The sequence below is a fragment of the Convolutriloba macropyga genome, chromosome 5 (assembly GCF_964194025.1).
Source record: "Convolutriloba macropyga chromosome 5, txConMacr16.3, whole genome shotgun sequence".
Taxonomy (NCBI): Eukaryota; Metazoa; Xenacoelomorpha; order Acoela; family Convolutidae; genus Convolutriloba; species Convolutriloba macropyga.
This window is the reverse complement of record NC_134472.1, coordinates 66,056,343-66,072,806: the sequence shown is the minus strand read 5'-3', so window position 1 is coordinate 66,072,806 and position 16,464 is coordinate 66,056,343. Positions and strand designations below refer to the sequence as shown.

The window sequence follows — 16,464 nt, the reverse complement described above, 5'->3', positions numbered from 1 at the left end:
ACATGCAATTAAGTCCGATGTCATTGATTAGATGTTTTAATTCGATGGTTTTTGTATTTAAACTCCGACAGTTTAGATGTAGTATTTTTAGATTTATGGGATAGTCCTTCACGCATTTGTGAAAATGTCACTGTTTTTTTCGTATGGGTCGAGGCTCAATTCAATGTTTCCACTATAGCAGAGAAGTAATAAAAAATAAACGCTAAAATTGAGCAAATTTTTGGAAAAAAAATAATTACATATTGTAAACATAAATTTGAGTGCTTCTTGCATAATAGATTGAAACTCTGTTTGAAATCCGGTGGCGCGGGAGGAGGATAGACCACCGATCTTACAAACAGAATCAACAAGAGTATAAATATATTAAAAATATTTAGCATTTAATACACTACACTTGTCGACCGACAGAACATGAAAAACGATCAGTAAGGTTCAAAATATGAATAAGTCTGGCGAGGTTTTTGGAAATTTGGGTTTTTGAACGGATTTCAAATTTTGCACATGGGTGGGGCCAGACCGTTATTGGTTGTTCCAATGTTATAAACCGCTTCATTGCACATTTTACTGCTATCATTTGCTAAAACAGATGATGTTCTTAGAAGATAACTAAGAAGAAGATTTTTAAGCATTGGTACACACCGGGAGTAATTCAGATGCACATTATCGTGGAAGAGTTGATTTTATTCCTGCACATTTCAATTAAAGTTAGGAGTGTTGCGAATTATTTGGTTGAGTTTAAGCACTTGAAAACCACTGGAATCATTATCAAACTTTTCAAGTAGTAACCCATTGAATTCGTCAATCAAATTTTTTTCACTATTAGCAAGTCGGTTCTTTAAGGGTGGCACCTCACACAGTACAAAAACAGCCAGTTCAAATTTGTCTTTACATTTTTCGACCAGCTCGTTGAATTCTGAAAATATGTCACCAGCAGATTTACTAAACTTCAATATGTTTTTAGTTCCGTCTTGTAGGATCAAAAATTTTGAGCTTTTTGTTCGGGTAGTCATCTAGCATTTAGAGTTTTTCCTTTGTTGTGGACCCCCTATATGCGTGGAAACTACAGTCAGGGGAAGGCGAAGGCTTTTGTCTTCCTCAATGTTCGCTACAATGCTGCTTCCAAAAACTATGTTGTTTTCCTCTTTTTTGGGTGGGGTAGCTTTGAACACTCTAACACTTTCACTGCATAAACCCTCTCCAGTTGACGATGAAACCCCCATAACCCCTTCACCTGCCTCTCTATCTGCCGTCATTTTGGCTAGTTTTGTAATAACTTCACAGATAAATTCTTCTTTCGCAGTAAGTTTTTTGAATAATTGGACATATAATTTGTAAGTAACTTCCTTTTTGATGGATAACCAGTCGCTAAGGGTTAGCATTTCATCTCCATAAGAATCAGAAGTTATGTGATTAACACAATTTGCATCCATTTCTTATCAATGCAATTTGTTCTATCGGTCAAAAAGAATTGAATTTAGAAGGTCATGTGAAACGATTTTCAACGACAAAAGAGCAACTATTAAGAAGCTGTTCAATTCTCTGTCTGAAGCTGTTCAATTCTCTGAGTGATTAGGAGTGAACAGATTTATGATTTATAACTCGGAGTGAAAAGATTTATTTAATGTTTTAAAAACAGAAGGTTTAAGGAATGAACAATACATTAGTAGGAGCATCGTAGACATGAACAAATTGGAATTAGAGGATAACGTGAACTACAACCGTAAATGCAAATGAAATTAGCAACGAAATGATTAGGAATTTTATTACTTTTGGTACCTGTGTTCACAATGTTGCTAATTTCGACAAATTTGCTAGAACACGAAAAACTAACAAAACGTACTCACTCTTGGAACATTTTTGGGTTCCAAACAGGATCAGGTTTTTCAGGCTTTTTAATACCTAGCTCAGGTTGTATACGTTTGCGTGGCACAGGTAAGTAATGTATAGACTTTTTATTGTTTCGATTTTCCTTGTTTGAAATTGATCTAATTTTAAGGTTTTTGACAATAAATTCAAATGAAAAATGAGATTGTCAAATACAGAAATTGAGATTAATCAACTCTCTGTAATCTGATTTCCGTTGGTCAATGAATTTCTTGATAACTTCCCTTATTTTTGATTAGTATATTTTTAAATCTTTTTGACGAGTTTGAGAAGTTTTTTGAAGTAATACCAACTATAATATTTTACCCGTATGATACCGTCCTACTGAAAATTATAGCGAATAGCCCTTTTCTGTAGCCATCTATTTTTTCATTAAAAAGTTCATAAGTTCATTCATCTATTGATCTCTAAAATATAGGTATGGGGATACAGTTATTCTGTTTTTGTGTTTGTGGGTCCACTTTTGGGTATCAAGTTCCTTTTTTGGGTAACATAACAAGTTCCTTTTGGGTAACAAGTTCCTCAAATTGACAGTATTTGTCAATTTGAGATCACAGCTCACCAGAAGTTTAAACAGAGAGATCATTCTCATGATCTTTCCGTTGACTTTTCGCATTTTTTGGGCTGCCCGCCGTTTCTTCGATTCATGTCTATGTGCTTCTCTGAAAATCGATCATTTTATTTTAAAGAGCAAGCTAGTGTACAGTCGACCATCAGCTCAATTGAGAAATCTCAGCGGCAAAAGTAATTTCGAATTGTATTAGGTTTTCCAAAATAAAAGTCAATTTTAGACATGTTTACATGTTTTAATTTGTCACATGTAACAATTGAAGATAACCCATTCTATGTAATCAGGGAGAGAAATAGAGTATAAGTTTCTTTTACTAATATTTTTGCCCACATATGGTTTTCAGGGAAGTATAAAGGTCAAATGGACACCGTGTTCTCAAATAATTGTCGAAAACTGTGAAAAACTATAGTTTTTCAAGGGAAAAAATGGTTAATGAGTGTTCATTTATAGCAAAGTTTAGATGGTTCTTGGCCAGACTTCCCAAGTAGTCGGTGTAGGCCAACAGGTACTTATAAGGGTTAAATTTACAACCATATCCTCAACAATTGCCTGAATCTGTCACCATTTCACGTCCATAATAGGTCATTTACTTGATTAATTTTTACATCAGTGCTAACTTACTTTTGCCGTTATCAGCCATAATATAACCTTGAAAAAATGAAGTTGACCGCAATTCATCTATGTGTATTTGTGTTTATGCAATGCATAATTGGAAGTTATACCTATTATCATAAAAAATCATCCTACTCTTCCAAGTCTAGTTACTATTCGGTGAAAACCCCAGCAACGGGCTCAATTACGAGCGGTGGGTGTAGTCTCTGTGCCTATGGTAGGTCACTGCCGAGACTCGACCCATTTCGGCGAGAAAAGTTGTGATCAATGATCAGAGATTGAATATTGCTCCGATTATGTAATTGTACACATAACGATCAATTGTGACGCAACAATTATGTAACAGATGTCCACCAATTGACAGGTCAGTTTGCATAATTCTCCAATATTTGTGCAATCGCGGAATCTGATCATTGCTATTATTGATTTCTAAATGCCTCAATTAGTCGAAAAAAGACATATGAATTAAAATTAACCTCTGCTAATTTATCGGGTCTCGGAAATAATCCCCCACGGAACTGGGTCGCATGTATGTCGGGTTTAATCGGCAATTTTGTACCATATTTGACGGGTATTTAGAAGTCACGATCAATCTAACACCAGATTCTCTTTCAGCGCTCAAGAATTAAAAGAAGAGACAAACGAAAGAAAATTTGCAACGTCGTGCAGAAAATGTTTTTGAATTTTGCAAGCCATGTGACACAAGAATAGCCCGAGAAAAAATGAAGAAAGATGACGCATTTTGTGATGTCACAGTTCAAGACTTCATTCGCTACAGGACCATAGGAAACGTTCAAAGCTAATTAAAGTCAGAAATTTTCAGAATGAAACATGAAAAGAGCATTCCAATATCCAGACCCAGAATAAGAACAAAGATTTTAGCCATATTTAGGTGATAAACTAGCATGTTTAATTCATGGTTGATTTATAAAAAGAAATAAACAAAGTTTAAATTAATACTTGAATTGTAACTTTTGCAATTGTTCAATTTCACTATTATTCTCGAAGCTCGGCGCGTTTCTAGGGCCCAAGGTCATGTTCTCCTAGTGATCAAAGAATTCAAAATCTTGCAAGAAACTTGCAAGAAATCTTGCAAGATAATGCATATTTCTTTCATTTATCTTACAAGATTCTTGCAAGAGTTGAATTCTTCTTGCATGGTTCTTGTAAGATTTTGAAATCTCTTTTGGTTACCTTGCTGGATTACTATGGCAGACGAGCTAAAAATGTCTATGTTAAGCATGAAATTGGTAATATTGTGTCGGAAAAATTACTCAAGTCATGTTAAAACTGACTTTTTTGAGCGATTTCCAGTATGATTTGGGGTTTTTTCCCTCCTTTTCAATTCCGGACTTGGGACCGGCAGTGGCGGACTTACGAATAAAGTTTTAGGGTTACTTTTAAGGTACGGTGAAAACCAACCCACACAGCTATCCAAAAATACAAAGTTAACAAGATTAATATCTGTCGGAATAAGAACTCAAGTCATATTAAAAAAAACTGACTTTTTGAGCATTTCGAGAACTATTTGGGTTGTTTCTCCCTCCTCTTTTTACATCACGGGCTAGGGACTGGCATTGGGTTAAAGAATAAAAAAAGATCCAAATCCAAAAAAAACATTAAAAAAACTCGGAAAAAGCGAACAAGAACAACTAAAAAAGGAACTTTTTTCTAGACAAATACCAACGATTGTTTTGAATTAAAACCCACATATGTAACTGAATTTCTACGCTCAATTTTGTTAGGCTTGAACGACTAAAATTTCAGATTTTAAAAAACAACGTCTTAAATTGAGAATTGCAAAAAGCGAACAAGAACAACTAAGAGAGGAACTTTTTACAAGACAATTAAACTAAATTTGTCATTTATTGAGTAATTTGATGTTAGAAAAAGAATTGGGATGGCTCCAGATATTTCTAGTTATTTGTCGGAAAAATGTTTTTGAATTCAAAATCTTGCAAGAAACTTGCACGATTCTTGCAAGATTTCACATTCAAAAATTATTCAGGAAAAAAGTCAATTAGAATCATTTTTGCTGATCGGAATTTTGGTAAGTCATTTGGTTTTCAGTTACTTTTAGCTGCCAAAAATACTGAAAATTTTTTTCCCGAATTTAAGAACCTGCAAGAATCCTGCAAGATTCTCGCAAGATTTTGAATCAGGGATAATTTTTTTAAATTCATTTCGGCTTTGTACTTTGCTTAATCAACAGTAATCTGCTTCAAAGTGTTCTCTAAAACATTAGTAGAAAATTTTAATTTTTAGCAGGGATACTTATCTTTCAAGATTCTTGCAAGATTTGAATCCGCTCACCACTAGGGCCTGTTATGGTAAAATACAGAAATACAAGAACCCCCTCAAAAAACAGCAATTAATTAAAATTCAATTCTTAAACTTGCCTCTTAGATAAAAACGACGCAATACATTCATACATTCAAAGTAAGATGTCCGGCAATGAACCAAATAATCCTCTGTCAGTTCTTATTACCAGCCCCTAACCGAACTAGCTCCACATTTGCACTCAACCTCTAATTAAAATTCCAAGTCTAATATATAAGCACGGTGAACAGACAAAACAGTCCCAGACAAAACAGTCCCGGACAAAACAGTCCCGAATAGCAAAATATTCCCAGACAAAACAGTCCCAGACAAAATAATCCCAAGAAAGCAGACAAAACAGTCCCAGACAAAATAGTCCGAACTAAAGATAAAGTTAAGCATATTCGCAACAATTAGCAACAGAACCCTTAAGTTATCCATATGATTATATTTCATTGAGCAAATACTAACATAATTTTTGTCAAATATTGTATTTTGTAACGATTTTTTGGTTTAATCCTAATTCATATCAATTAAAAGCAATGCATTCAGAAGCTCAACTCATAGATTATGCTTGATAATTGTTTGTAGATTAGATTTACAATTGTTCTGATACTTATTTGGGACTATTTTGTCTGGGACTTAAGTCAGAATTAAGAAGCATATTCTGCAAAGTCAGCAATACACTTACTTAGAACACGCAGTTTGCACGTTTCAAAGTGGCGATTGTCGATGAAAGTCGAATTCTGGCGATGTATTATCAAATTTGGCTGGGCTGCTACAGATCACACAATACGGGATCTCTTTATGTATGCCAGTCAAACTTGACAAAAGATATAACAAATCGAAGGCAAAGATATATGCCTAAGACCTGTCTGTGCTATAAGTCTCAATTTAAAATTGTTGGGGGGCTGAAAAGTTCAATTAATTAAATAGATAGTTTAAATGAACAGGCTTACACTGAGTAGTATTTAACCGGGTTGAGCTGTTACTTGATTGTGTTGTTGTTAAGTGAATGCGTCGTTGAAACTTCTTCAAGTCGGTCCCTCGTAAGAATGTTCTGTTTGAAAATTAGAAAATGTTCTTCTAAGTTAGAAGTCTTTTATATAATTTCTTCTCTGTTTGAATTTTGAAATTTATTTTGTATGAAAAAATGAAGCAGTTGTCTGCTGCTGGTCGTTGGCTCTGTTATTTGTCTCTCTAATTTTATTCCGTCCCACTTCGCTGAGAGAAACAATTAATTCCTCTCAGCTCCGTTTGGGCCGATAGGGAGCGAATCACAAACTCACGTTCATAGTGAGGTGCTTCTTAATTTTCCTATTGGCCGAGAAGGCAAGAGAATTAACTCTTTTTTATCTCACGGAAAAATTATTGAAACTCCAAAAAATAATAAAAATCTAAAAAGCTGAGAGCATCAATTATTGATTTCGTAGGCGCCTGTTTTCTGCTTTTTCCTTCTTCTAAAACCGCAACAATTATGGTTTTCTTGGGGGCTTTTTATGAGACTCTATTGTCTTTTCCCCTGAAGCAATCTGCTTCATCTTTATTGAACTTGGGGGGAAAGATCTGCATTGCAACTGTCAGAAGCAGAAGTAATTTAAATCAGAAGAAACTGTGGTTTTACAGGCCGCCTACGTTCAACAACGTACATTTTCTCTCCTGGATATAAGCGAGGAGATCCAGGCCTAAAGTTGTGTTATTTAAATAAGTCGAACTGAGTTGTTTAAATACTTGTGTACTGGTATTCTTAATAAGCGTTAGTTTGTTTACCGCGCGGCGAAAGAATCGTTAATTAGCGCCTAAATACTTTCGCTCTAATGCGGGAATAATTATCCGTTCATTTGTAACGGCTCTCGTAATACTACAGCTCACCCCGATTTTTAAGATAGAAATGAAAATGATTAAAAGAAAAAAATATACTGCATCGTATTTGATTTTATTGCGCTTGGGACATATGAATGAGTTACTACAAGTTCAGACAGTTTATAAAATTAATCGCAAAGGGCAATAATGGTATGCTATAAAATTAATCGCAAAGGGCGATAATGTTGTGCTATAATAGTTAAAAAATTCTGGAGGCAAAATGATTGGGCTTGGCATCGGACTGTTACCATCGTCTTCGATCAAAAGAACCTCTTGTATATCGTCCTCAGTTGGTTCGTCCTTATCCATTGACTGTCGTTTTTTGTGTTTTTTAACCCTCCTTTTGAGCTCGGAAATTTTGGTTTTTTGTTCTTCGTTTTCCTTCATTAATTGAGTTATTTTCTTTCCTAGCTCCAGATTCTTTTCTCCAAGTTTTTTGTTGGCGTTTGTTATTTCTAGATGTTTCAAGAAGAACGTTTTTAACATAGTTTGTGCATTCGATTCGCTGGTTTTTTGGAGTTGATGGGCAACGACATATTAGCGCCGCCAATAGTCGTTAGGTAGGTGCTTCTCCTCAGGTGGTTTCTGTGACTCCATTTTTAGTTGTTCAAATTTCAGTTGCAATTCTTGCAACTCTGTTTCCTTTTGAAATAGTTCCTGCCTAATTGTGGTGTTTTCCTCTATTAAACTACTGATGTTGATATTTGATAGATCTGGCATCTCGACAGGAAAAGCGGAAATGGCATCGTAGGGGACTTCAATATATGCGTCGAGCATGTTATTCCTAAGGGTATAAGTGCCCTTCTTAGGGTCGCGATTTTTGATTCTCCATTTGTTGTTTTCTGCGGGAAGCGAGAAGGTTTTCAGAACTGGAAGCTTTTCGCTGTTGACTAGTATCTGTTGTTGTCCATTTGACTGGATGATGTTTATTTTATTAGCAACCTCAAATTTGTTACAGTTTGGTTCCAGGAAATAGAGGAGGGTGTTAACGTATCTCGGGTTTTCTGTATTCATGTTCACCTCTCGCGGTTTCTGCAGTTTCAAACATTCTGAGGGTAAATTCCTGATAGCGTCGGGAACGAGATCTTCAATGTTGTTCATCTTAATAATTTTGTTTTTGTGATTGCTAATTTGTTGGGTTGGGAATTGTCTCTTTCTGCTAACTTGCCAGTTGTTTTCGGGATCATATTGACTGGAAGTTGATGGAGATGCAATAGTTGTAGTAACTTGTTGTGTGTTCTGGGGTTTAAATGGAGGCTTTGAGAAAATAGGAGGCTGAGAAGAGTGGGTTTGTGTTTGTTCTTTTTGTGTTGTCACTTGTTGATGTTGACTGGGGATTACTACGCTTGCGAGTGTGGGTCTGGTAGTCATTTTGAGTGTTTCCTTGTGGATGATCTAAAATGTATTGACTTTCGTTAGCCTGCGTCATCAATATCATACATTATAACTTCTTTTCCATTTCTTTAAGTTTGCAATTGTATTGCTAATATAAAAAAGTATTCTATTGTAAAAAATGTTTTGCAAGGTTTTGTTGCTAACTGCTTTACTTAAAAATTATAACGCTAATTGCATTTGTTATTAAAATTTGGTAGAAAAGTTTTTGTTTTGCTAAATGCAAAGTTAACTTTAATAAAGGGAGGGGGGCAATAATAAAAAAAATTTTTATACTTATGCCAGGCAGGCAGCCCTGGCACAAGTACGTATTTCTCCGCTGCCCGGAGGTGTGAGTCTTGGGGCGTGCGTCACACTAACACGGCTGCAACGACCCGTGCAGCTGGGGAGACAACCTTGCTGAGTTGAAAAAAAAAGAAATTTTCCGGGTCATTTTTGGAATTCTCAGTTATCGTGTTAGTGTTCTGAATTATTTAGGTTCAAAAGCCAGGGGGCAGGCTGGAGAAAGCTGAGGTAACCCCTTCCCGAGGAAAAATTAAAAGAGGAAAAAAAGATTGTTTGTACTTGAGTTGTTTTTGGTTTATTAGACAACGTCGTCTAAAAAATTTTTTTGCAAATGGGACATTTTGTCAGCTTATTTATGCACACCCGACAGAATCGGTGTTTGTCATGTTGGGAAAAATGTGGGTGTTTTGTTACTCCTAATTCTGTTTTCATTTTTTTGCATAAATTGCAATGAAAGTAGGATGTGATCAGGACGGGAAGACAAGGTCGAAGACAATTGGGACATTTAGGGTTTGGGTATCTTTTAAAAAGTGCCTTTCTGCAAGGAATACATACCTAGTGAGGATTTTCTCTGGGAAATTGCATATGTAGTTTTTCTACAATAACGGTTTTCCGTGAACATATGGGGCAGATAATGTCCTTATGGGGATAGAACCAACGGAAACCGTCGAATAGGGATTGTGAAAGACCCATCGAGTGACTGTTCTCTTATTTTCCTTAGATAGAAACAGGAAAACCTTTGAGAAACTGCAGTAGGATGAGATTAATAAGGAACGATAATGCAAGCAAGGTAATTAGGATTAGGATAAATATTTTTGTGGATAGGTCTAGATTGGTCATTTTCAGTATCTGGAAAAAATTTTGCGAATTGTGGAAAGGAGGTAGTGATTAATAAAAAGGGATATTGCCAATGCGCATAAAAGAACAAATAGAAGAATAACCAATGTTATGGGTTGCATTTTGTCAATTCAATGAGTAGTGTAGAACTAGGGTGAAAGAGGTGACTTGCTCCTGGTAAAAACTGAGTTGAATTAGGGATATCGATAGGATTAAAAATAAAACTAGGGAAAGAAGTAAAATTTTGTATGTTCTTGGACGCATTTTAGATTATGTCATTGTTTTTTCGCAACGAAGGCATAATTTATAATCTTCTACGCAAAATTTACAAAAGTTGACGGGCTCATGATCACCGTGATGAAACGTTTTTGCAACAGAATATTGGAATCTTGTTTGTTTGCAAATATCACATTAAAACCAGCTAAACATTGAAAAGATTACATTAATTTTAGAGCATTTAGGACAAAAATCATAGCCCATATCTTTTATAACATATTGGTAACAGAGCAGACACATTACGTGGGGTAGTTCGTTAGGGGTGTTCTCGTGTAATTTCCTGAAAACAATTGTTTCACGTCTGCAGCATAAACAAATTAATGAGACCGGTTTGGATTCTATAGTATTGGTGTCTTTGTCAATTGTATTCATTTTTGAAAGATTGTTATTGGAAGGAATTATGGGACTGGCATGGTTGGAGGATTTGGTTGTCGATTAATTTGGGATTTTATTGTTTGGTCCATTAATAATATAATTATGAACATCAAAAAGTTGAAAGGAATACTTACAACTATGAGGAAAACGGTTAAAACGAAAGAGAAGGCTGCTGCAATAACCATAAGGGCCATTAATAAAAAATCAAGTAATGTGGGGGTAAACATTTTGGATAGTTTGTGAACGTAGTTTTGAATTGAGGAATTTACCACGGGTTGTTTGGGTCAATTGTTTGTTTGCATAAAGGGCATTTAGTAGTTGTGAAAGTCATACACTGCAAACAAATTGATTTTTTAGGTTGTAGGTTTTTGAAGTGGCTGTGGCAAGTGGATAACTTTTTGATTTCTTGACAAGAATCACACTGGAAATAAGGGCAATGACTGATTGTATAAATGGGAGTTACGCAAATGGGGCATTTAGGTTGGTTCCAATATTTAAATAATTCATTTCTACAGGGAATGCAAGCAAAATGGGGGGTTGACCGTTTGTGTTTTTGTGCAATTTTTTAGATTGACGACAAGGGAGGTAACAAATAGGACATTCGATTTTTGGGGTTGAGTCAATTTGTGGTTGCTGAGATAGTATTTTCAAAATGTTTCCCATTATATGGATAAATCAGAGAGATCTGGGTATGCGACTCCTAATCCATGGTGTTCAAGTTCGTTGGGGATAGTTACATTTAGATCTGCAATAGCAAAAAAAGAAAATCCAGTGTTTCCCGTTTGGATAGATGTAATAATGATTAATGGTACCTGTGCTTAGGAACATATAAGTTATTTTGATATGATACATGCTTTATATTGTATGAAACAGATAGTAAACCATCTTTCTTTTTTAACAATTTTAACTTTCTCCTTACCAATGAACAAAATCATTTTATTTTTAACAATTTCGAAAGAAATGAGGGAAAAGAACAAATTGATCAGAAAAAAAGGATAGGAATAATGAGCAAGGGAAAAAAATTATTTTTTGGGGAGAGAAAGTTATGTGAAACAAATTACTTTACTGAAGAGCGCCCAATTTGACTGGGAAGTGCTCTTCGATATCAATGAGTGCAAGAAAGAATTCCCAGTGCATCATTCCCTTGGTGACTCGAGTAGAACCCTCACATCCACGCTCGTAGTCTGTATAGTGTATAATTATTCAGGGTTAAATCTCTGCTGTGGAAGTTTCAATGAAAGATCCCTCGAGGGGCTCTACTTTTACTAGGCGCTCACCAAAGTGGAACAGCATTATAGAAGATCTAAATTAAAAGGGATATTAGAACCATTTAAAGCTTGGGATATATTTATAAAGAATGTCCTATAGGGGAAGATGGTGTTAAGCTAATGGTTCCATCAGTCCAAGTGTTTAAATATTCAAAATGGAGTATTAGGTGTGGGATTATTCTGTTGCTTTTTGTCGTGACAAATGATCTTTCAAAAAATTGTAATTGTATAAGGCAGTTTTGGTATTAGAATATCATTGCTGCTTTTAATTGTTAATAGTTTCCAACTCTTTAAGGAATGAATCGTTTTGGCAAGAATCAGTTTTTTGCATATCAAAATAAATATTGTGAGGTACACTGTTTGGGTTTTCTAGAATAAAAAGGAAGAATTTCCAATGAACTGAGAGAGGATTAATACTTATTAAACAAATTTTTTCACTTTGGATTTCTTTGAGCGTTACTAGCATAGTAGGTACAGGAGTTGGGTATGCATCAAAAGATCGTTGAATTTTTTGTAATTCTACAAATTTATTGTTAACTGCAAATATCATAGTTTAGAATGATACCTAAGCAAAGTAGATTGGATGTTGTAACTGAAATACCGAGTTCTCTTTGAATGCTAGAAAAATGGTGAATTCGGCGAACTGAGGATGAGTAATGAAAATAGTTAAAAGTCTGTAAATATCTGTCATGGGTTTTTTTTTGCGAAAGTCATTATACCTATAGCGGAAACATAGTATACGGCTAATAGCTCAAAATTTTGGTTTCCGATTCTGATTTGTAAGTTTCTATTAGTTAAATGCATCATGTTGCTGATCTAGCTCATTTGGCAAACTATTAGTGTCGAATTGTGCTAAATACACGAAATAATTCCAATACAACGAATGAGGGGATAAAATCACATAATCGTTTTCCCAAGTGTCCCAAAACTCAAAGTTCATAACAATTTGAGGGAAAATGTCTCCGTGTTGTTCTTCAAAGGTTTTCTTTATTTGATAAATTGTAACAGGTCTATCTTGAAACAAAAAGTACATCAATGGAAGCGTTTTAGTTGTTAAATAACTTAGTGTTCTTCATTTCAAAATAGGTATTAAAATAAATTTTAAAAAAAGGATAAAAAGGAGTGTCAATTATTTCTAAAAACATGATTTTTGACAATGATTGATATTTATAGATAATATATCAATCGGATTCACTGTAGTAAAATCGGAGTAGGGGGAGAGTGCAGGCAATAGCTAGATAAACATAGTTGGGATTACATAGTTGAAACTGGATTATAAGAAATAAAAAGAAAGAAAGAAATTCATTTATGTCTCTCAATGTTGAACTTACAAGAGAATTCAAAATCTAGTAATATTTTTCTTCAGGTGCTTTGAAACAATTTCGTATTCGATTCCAATGTTTACAAAAGTAATTGTGTTATCAATCAGGGCTCTTAACAATGAGAAGTATTGAAAATTTGAATGTGGTACATCCAGATCAATGATGTCACTGAAGTAGAAAGATGCAACTCTAATAGTTACAGTAGTTTTCAAGGCGGAAATACTTGATGATAATATTTGTCTGGTGTATTGTCCAAATCGAATGAATAAAGCGTTAGGCTGTTTTATGAATTTGGGCTACATAACATAGCATCCTTGAGGTGTATCTAAACAAGATATTAACTAACTTACAGAGTCTAATACAAATAATTTTTACTATTTTTGAGACAAATTATTTTTTTATATAAGGATGATTTTTAGTCACAGTTTTAAGGAGGTGCCACCACACTTCGAATGGTTGCATCATTTTTCTGATTGTGGTTGATGTTACGCCAGACTTGGGTATTCTGCTTTTTTTTCTGTATGACAATGCTCATTAATTTTATTTTCTCTTGGTTGATCCTCAACGCATTTGTAAGTTTTTTCTATTGTGCTGTAAGGTTGATAATTACTAAGCGGTTAAAAATGATTGTTGTTCTGTGGGGCCAACGGTTTGGTTTCGTTAGAGAATACCGGTGTAAAGAACGATAAGATACAAAGATTATATGTTGCTCCTAATAGAATTTTCCAAAAACCCATTGTTTTGTTGGATATTTTTTCGATTTCGAACGCTCTTATGATTGTTACGATTACATCATTTAAGAATTTTATGCACAAGAAACAAGCAAAATAAACTCCAATTTTTTCCAGATAAAAAGTGATGAGTCCAAAAGTGTCTTTGAACTTGTCTGTAAAAAATGTAGGTGAAAGAAGAGAATTTAGATAAATTTGTCTGTTAATTCCCATTGCTGACGCATAGATATCTTTTTGAGAATAGTCTATGCTTCTTCCTTCTAGAACTTCTCTTGAAATTTTTGTCAAAATAGATTTTGAAGCTTCCGAATGCAAGATATTATTCCAAAAGGATTTAAGTTGATTTGGTGTGTAAATTCCGGCACGCTGTGATTCGTAACCGGTAAATTTTGGAATAAAACTAATAACTCTTGAAAAGAATATTTTTGGCGGTTGTAAAGGAACAGGTGCTGGCATCAAATGGTACCATGAATTTTCATTATCAATATCTAATTGGTAGGCATTTTTTTAGCCTCCAACACAATCTACTTCGTTTGCAAAAGGGTAGGTTTGTCGAGTAATTGGGTCGACGAACATTGTCCTACCATCATAATGAATAGGAATCCTATCATAACACTGTTCAAGAACCTGAAGTGGTGAGTTTCGTTTTGCACAGTGGTACAGCCAACCTATGCTACCATCTGTGTCTAAGAACATCGAGAGGTTGCCGGTTAACATATATCCAGCTAAACGATTGTTTTGGATAGCCGGCATTAGTATCATTTGTTTTTGAGTTCGATCAAGTTCGCATTGTTCTATGACCAAACCTTTCCATGCTTGCTTTATTTGCATGTAATTATGATATATGACAAAATCCATTTTTACCGCAAGGTTAAGATCATAGTCTAACTTGTCTTTGTCTAAGTGTTCCCATGCAACAAAACCATTGTCGGATGTTCGGATCTGTTCATCTGAAGGCTTCCTAATAAACCCATTTACACTTAGGTTTTTGTCAGGTTCAACACGAAGTTTATGAAAAAAACTTGTTGAGTTTTTGTTTTATAAGGTTTGCCAGTCTTCATATTGAATCCGCCTTTATGAGAAACATATAAAGAATCTAAATTTGTTCTGTAAATAAATTCTGGTTTTCCACACATCTTTTCTTTTTCATCAATTACTCTAATTTTTATGTCCATTTCAGCAGGAGAATACGTTCCTGGTCCTTCATAGGGCGTCTCCGGTTTTTCATCACTCACTATGAAATACTGTACGTTACCAAGTTCGTTCTCATGTTTTAGCATTTTTGCGTTTTGTGAAAATCTTTTAGTAACAATACAATTTTCCGGTGCCTCCCAATTGTATGCAAAAGGGTCGAGTGATGTCGAATGACAATCTCCTTCTGAGAGGGCACAAGGAAATTTTAGTCCTTGACTGTTATAGACAGTTCTGTCATTAAGATCAATATCGAGTACAGTTTCTTGCATCAGGGTTTCAAAAGAGAAGTGTTTAATTTGACCACGACTATCACAAGATGTTGATGAATCACCTTCAAGATCAACTCCCTGGTTTTTATAGGAGACAGTTTTTATTCCATGTTTTATGTCAATTTCCATGTCATCATCGTCAAATTCGGTAACAGTAATTTTTCCAGTTTTATTAGCATTTAGGCATTGTTCGGGTGAAACAATAATATCGTATGTTATTATTGGAGCGTTGTGTACAATTGATGAATGGGAAAACATACCACAATTATAACGAATGAGCATTGCAGTGACTTTGCACATAAGAGCTTTAACAAAGGTCCGATAAGACCGTTGATAAAGTGTTACATGTGTGTCAACCATCTGAATGCTTTCGGGTGCAATTTTGCAAGGAGAAACTTGTGTTAAAGCATACATTTTATTTTCTTTCGTTTTAGAACAGTCATAATGAATGAACCTAAGTTTGTTAGATACGTCATTAATATCCTCAAAAGGAGGTCCAGTAGCGTTAATAACTATAGATAGAGTACAAAAGTAGAAAAGACTTATAAGTAAATAAGAAAAATAGAGTTTTTCAAAACAAGGATATCTTTTCATCCTGTTCTTTTTTTAGCGCTTGAAGTCGGGAATTAAGGCTATGAGTTGTAGTAATAGGCACTGCCAGTAAATGTTGACTGGATTTATTGCTACCTAAAACAAAGTTAAGTAAATCCGGCTTGATAGCGTGATGGCGGCTAGGCCGAGCGACTAGAAGTTCGCCTATTATTATTATTATTTTCTAAAGTTTGTAAATTAGAAGGTCCTTGTTCCGATGTATTAGGGCGGAGAGGACTTAAATTAGGGTCTAGAGGTATTCTAGAAATGTGCTGTGGGCAAGGAGTTGAACTTCTTGTTCGACTACCGCTAGGCAGGTGTGTTTGGACTGGAGGTGGGTTGTCACGACCACCTGAACCTGCTTCGTTGAATCCAGAATCGAAATTGGTAGGAGTTCGGTCAGGGTCGAAGTTCTGCACAGGGGAGTCTCTTCGTATGAAATTATCCACGGGGAAATATTCGGTGTTAGTGGGGCTTTGGAAGGAGAATTTAGTCAAGTGACAGTTGAGTTTATTCATCTGACTTGTCATTAGATTATTATAAAATGTGTCACAATACTTTTTATCTATACCATATTCTAGGGTTAAATCTGGTTTAGTTTCAGTAGCTGGGTAGTACTCGACTAGGTGATTTCTATGGGCGACCTTCCTGGTGGCCGGGTTGCTATCTAAAGTT

The 16,464-nt window shown here is 35.0% G+C and overlaps 1 long non-coding RNA gene across 1 annotated transcript; it reads left to right on the top strand.

The window, feature by feature from the left end:
- Positions 1–2,514: 2,514 nt before the first annotated feature.
- On the top strand, positions 2,515–4,055 carry LOC142340172 (uncharacterized). The gene is made up of 3 exons (XR_012759058.1): positions 2,515–2,628; positions 3,092–3,431; positions 3,683–4,055. It is a non-coding gene; the product is annotated as an uncharacterized LOC142340172 (long non-coding RNA).
- The last annotated feature ends 12,409 nt before the right edge of the window (positions 4,056–16,464 follow it).